This window comes from Dasypus novemcinctus, chromosome 12 (genome assembly GCF_030445035.2).
Source record: "Dasypus novemcinctus isolate mDasNov1 chromosome 12, mDasNov1.1.hap2, whole genome shotgun sequence".
Taxonomy (NCBI): Eukaryota; Metazoa; Chordata; class Mammalia; order Cingulata; family Dasypodidae; genus Dasypus; species Dasypus novemcinctus.
Window position 1 is genome coordinate 85,879,938 of NC_080684.1, and position 6,061 is coordinate 85,885,998.

A 6,061-nucleotide genomic window follows, 5' to 3' on the forward strand; every position below is an offset into this window, starting at 1 on the left:
CTTTAAGATGTACAGGAATACTTGTTGCCTGACCATGGATATATAGAGCGCTAGCTGAAACAACAAAAAAACAACAACAAAAAACCCCACAAAGACTTAATGGGCACTAATTATTAGTTATTTGAAGGAAAGCTTTAAGAAATCAAATACTATGGTTAGGAAAGCACTTTATTTCAAACTTTTAAACTAGTGAACTTCCAACTTTTTAGCAGAAAACTTCTTTCTTGAATGAAATTTATAGAACCGTAATACAAAACGGATAAAACACATTATCAGTAAAAATTTTTATAAATTCCAATTTATAAAATTTATGTAAACTTAATAAAACCACGAATAAGGCTTTTTAATGAACACAAATTTAATTGGTGGTTACAGATTTAGTAAGCCTTAATACCTAGTTTATTTCAGTACATTAGATAAATAGTGCTGAAGGAATCCTAATACACAAAAGTTAGAAACAACTGGGAGCTGATGTGCTTCTAAAAGTTGAGTGCCTGCCTCTCACATGGGAGGTTCAGTTCCCAATGACTCCTAAAAAAATACAAAATAAACAACAAGACAAAAAAAACCAACTCAGGGAAGCTGATGTGGCTGAGTGATTTAGTGCCGTTTTCTCACATACAAGGTCCCAGGTTGAATCCCTGGCCCCCGGTACCTCAAAAAAGCAAAAGTAATGAAATGAATTGTACCCTTTTACCCAAGAGACCATTTGCCGACTGAATGGAGAAAAAAAGAAAGGGGTGGGGGAAGAGCAGAGAGAGCTCAGGCCAGATTTAAACTCTCTGTAATCTGTGATTCAGGTATTTTGCAGATTTAGACAAATAAGCTTTATTTCACTATCTGCACAAAATACGTTACCTTGGCAGTCCAAGTGTTGATGGTTGCAACAGTAAAATTTGGAATAGAATAAATCACATTGTTACTTGTTAGCTGATTATCAGTTTAAAACACTTGCGTCTATAAAATTGGAGTCGGACATCTGTGGCACTGTATTACCTCCGTGTTTCCCTAGGGTTCTGTGGAAGTTTGAAAAGCACAGCTCTCGTGTGTATACTCCTTTAGGCCACACAATGTCCCCTACTCTTCTTTAGGTCTCTACCTCCTAGCATAAAAAAGATGCTCAAAAACTGTTTGCAGTGTAATAGATGTAATGTCAAAATGTGATGTTCATATTCTACTTTACCTCTTAGGGCACCAGTGTCTTGTCACCTGGACTCCACATTGGATTAATTATCATACTGGCAATAATGATCTATAAAAAGCAGCAACTAATGTGTTTGAAAAACACCCTTGTCTTTATACCCTAATGTTTGGATGTGTCTTTGCTAAAGTTGCACAAACACTGGTGGCAAGAAACTTTTAAAATTTATGATTTATAACTATATAATATCCTTCTAATGTATAAATAATATGTATTATTTATAAATGTGTATAAATAACGGATTTGGTCATTAAACACAAGACTGGGAACCATTTCATACAATGGGCTGATTTTCTTTTGTGCTGTCATCATCACTATATGGCTATTATTTGTGCTCCAAGTAAAACTGAAAAATTGTGATAAGAGTTAATGTTATATTCAGGGAGAAAAACTCCTACCTATATAGTAAGTTCTTTTCATTATTTGTTTAGCTGTAATTATCCTTAACAACTTTCTAATATCAAGGAGTTTAGATATTAGACACAGACTATCCAATCCTGAAGTTGGGAAATTTTAGAATTGATATTCACATATGAAATGTGAGATTAAGTGGCTTTTTTATCCTTATCTGTCTTAATATGATTTAAAGTTATAATAATCAGACCTGAAAATAAAAGCTAAAACTTTATGAAATTATGCTTTATTTCTTTTATAGGTAGCTCACATGACCAAAAAGTGAACTGTACCTTCAAGACACTGTGTTCATTGGGCCAGCTCTTTTATTTTTAGATCAGTACTTTAATAACTTTGCAGATGAATATATTGTTCCCTGGATAGCAATGGTAAGTAAGCACTACTATGCCAAGATCTCCCCCAGGCCCGGATGGCTCCATTGTCTATTTGTTCATTGTTTTTGTTCATTGTCTGCTCGATTTTTCTTTCAGACAAACCGGGAATCGAACCTGGGACCTCCTAGTGGGAGGCAGGTGCTCAACTGCTTGAGTCACATCTGCTCCTCTTTTTTTTTTGTTAACAGGTGTCGGGTTACACTATACTTAAGAGTCATTTCAATCTAAATTGTATTCAAAATTACTTCTTTTAAGCTGTCAGTCATTCTTGCATGTAGAAATGGCTCTCATATATGGAGGACAGGCATCCAACCTAAATCCTTGAGGACAAAACTGCTTACCTTAAAAATAACTATACCTTTCTCTCCAAAAAACCAGTGCAAAGATGTAAAAATCATTTACTCTGCTCAAAGAAAGTACAAATGTTCATTAGTGTCTGACTTTTACTTAATCATGCTTGTTAAAATTATAAAAGTATTTCCAGTTTACAGCAGATAACTGGCAAATTTAGACAGTGTTACTGCTAGCAAAGGTAGGCACTTATTGCAGCAAGAATTGTCAGCTAATTGAGGAAATAAAACAGACAAGGTAGTACCACCCAAGTGCAGGATTCTGAGATTGGAACTACAAGCAAGTAACCCTGTAGATACCTATACGGCTCTTGAGGATAATTTGTATTCATAGTGGGGACTGTGATTCATCAAGCAAAAATGAAACTGTCACTGATTACATCCTACTTAAGATAGTGATGTAGATAATATATGTTAACCTCCGTTCAAAATAGCCTAAAATACAGAATTACGGTGCTTGAGACATTAGCCATCTAAGGAAAAAAATCATTTTGATAATACCTCAATCATAATATTGGATAAATAGAGCATTATTAAACTTTTCATATTGTTAGGATATATTATCTTTATGATTGATCTTCTATTGGTGGAGTTTCTGCACAATTTTTCCCTACCTCTGCACTTCCCTGGCCTTCAAATTTAAACATGAATTAAAGTGCACTGAAAGAAATCATGTAGTAAATCTCTTCATAATTTTTCTTACCCCATTTGGTAAGTTTAGATATTAAAAAATCTCTATCTGTTCTGTGCTAAATCCATGGACCATTAGGTACAGTTGGTGGTCCTTTACTAGGATTTGTAGTATTGTATGTATTTTTGGGAGAAGTTAATACCTTAATATCCATTAATCAAGTCCTCCATTCATCCTGTGGTAGTGAAATGTAATTTTTTATCCTTTGATGTGGCTAATGAAAGAATATTTCAGGCAAAACTTTAAAAAGTATTTGAAAGTTAGAATGTTTCCTTTGGTTTGCTATTTACTATAAATATTTTTAGGGTTCCTAAAAAATCCAAATTTAAGATACGGTGAGTTGGGGAGCAGATGTAGCTCAGTACATACCTCTTCCCATGTACAAGGTCCTGGGTTTAATCCTCATACTTCCTTTTAAAAAAACATACACACACACACAGTGAGTTATTTTTCATGTTATCTGAATATTCAATGTAGGGTTTCTTTAGTGCACTTAGATATTACAAATTGAACTGTATAACATAACTATCAAGTGTTAAATAGTCAAACACCTATTTTATAATGTAGTGAGTAGACTGGTTTATACCAGTAGAGACTATGGTGAACTGAGAATACAAGCCCTATTTACAGGAGTCAAACTCAGTTTTTCTTTAAAACACTACATGGGCCAAACAAAACAGATGTGCCCTTAAACATCCTTATTACCTCTGCCAAGGCAAAGTTCCCCACTTCAAAGATGAAAAGGACCAGATGGAGCTTTTCAGGTAAAGTCAAGGAGAAGATACAGAGATTTCCACCTCAAGTGAGGAAAAGCCCCTATTTTAGGGTAGAGTTCTGAGGCTTCTTTTTCTCCTGGGCTTCATTTTCTGAAGGCAGGCCCCTTGCCCCTGGTTTGAGCAAAATTTCTAAATAGTGCACTTGAACCCTTAATTTTGTATACACAATTTTGTATATGCCTCTCTTCAACTCCAGTGTCTTGTCCAGACCTTTTACCGCCTTAAAACTAATCTCAAAAGAAGATATATCTGATAAATGAGTTCATGATAAGATAATGACTGATAGCCCCATCTAGAAGAAAATTTTAGGCTTTACTGCACAACAGAATGTTGACAAAATGTCAACTCAGAATGCCTGGGTTCTGTTACTTCATAGCTTTGTTCTTGTTCTTTTACCTCTCAAGCATCAGTTTCTGTAATTGTTAAATACTCTGCATATTCCAGAGGACTACAGTGACGTTCTAACAGAAATAAATGAAAGTACTTTAAAATGTATTATTTTCAGCATTTTATGTTAAGATTGAGATTTAGGGGGAAACAAAAACCAGCTGCTACTTAAGAAAAGAGAGATTATAACCCATTCTGTATTGTTTTTGTTTCTAAAGGTCATTGCTTCATTTGATATGACAGCATGCTTTAGTGCTTCGTGTTGCAAATTTCAAGACACCTTCATATGAATATCCTCAAGACTTCATGTCATCAAGCACCTGAATAGGTTCACAAGCATATGACTGACCAATAGCCCAAGGAGAAGAGGAGAAGCAGTTAGGGGAACCTATGAGTGAAGGATATCCCTCTTTTGCCGGAGGCTAGTATATCAAATAAGGTTATATTTGAATATAAAACATAAGTCCTGCAGATTCCATTGTCTATTTCAGTTAAGAAGCCTTCATTTCTGATCAGAATAAAAGAATAAAAATCTATAAATTGATTAGAAACAAGACCAGAGAAAGGTGATTTCTGAACAGCAATCTCTTTTGTCTCAGAAATCCTTAGGAAGGGCACTTGAAGTTTTCATCACCAAAGAATTACGTAAAACTTCAGGACTTAGAGGATATATAGTCATCTTGAGGGTGATACTCACTTTATTAAAAATTAGAAAATGAGATCATAATCCTTCATGGTATATGGCTTATAATATGCAGTTGAGTCAAGTAATATTATAGGTATTTATTTGATACTAGAAATTTTTCAAGAGGTATGTCAATTATTATGGTATAAAAGGAAATGTTTGCTCTTGTAACAATAAGTATTTACAGGGACTAAGTGGAATTTTCTATAATTTGTATTTAGGAGGTGGTGGACTTGGCCCAGTGGTTAGGGCGTCCGTCTACCACATGGGAGGTGCACGGTTCAAACCCCGGGACCCCTTGACCAATGCGCAGTGCTGGCCCATGCGCAGTGCTGATGCACGCAAGGAGTACCGTGCCATGCAGAGGTATTCCCTGCATAGGGGAGCCCCAAGTGCAAGGAGTGCGCCCCATAAGGAGAGCTGCCCAGCGTGAAAGAAAGTACAGCCTGCCCAGGAATGGTGCCACACACACGGAAAGCTGACACAACAAGATGACACAACAAAAAGAAACACAGAGTACCGTGCCACTGACAACAACAGAAGCGGACAAAGATGACGACGCAGCAAATAGACACAGAGAACAGACAACTAGGGTGGGAGGGAAGGGCAGAGAAATAAATCTTAAAAAAAAAATTTGTATTTAGTTAAAAGAAATTTGTTTTACCTATTCAGAAAACCAAATGAATCTGTACATTTGTTTTAGGTAACTGTTCCTTGATATTCTGAGTTAAAATTTTATTGCCACAAAAAAGTGGACATTAAATGTTCCCTTCTAGGAAAAATAAAACAGTAGTATGCCAGACCACAACTAACATATGAGAAAATTAACAACTTAAAAACATGGCAAAAATATTCCCTTTAGAATATTAATCAAAGGTAATTCAAATATCCATTGACTTGAGTTGAAAAAGGAAAAATATAATGAGCACTTATTCAAATACTGCTGATTCTTATCTTTCTACTCTCACTTAAAATTAAGATTGTTCATTATGAACACTGGAGTGTCACAAGAGTCTTTGGTAATCCAAATCTTCAGACTCCCATCTAATCCTATTTTTAATTTCATCCAACAGTTCTATGCACCATGTTTTCTATTATGAACATGTACTATATCTCTTTTAAGCAAAAGAAAAAGATATACTGAAAAAAAGAACAATGAAAGGTGAAAGCCCTTAAAAGGAAA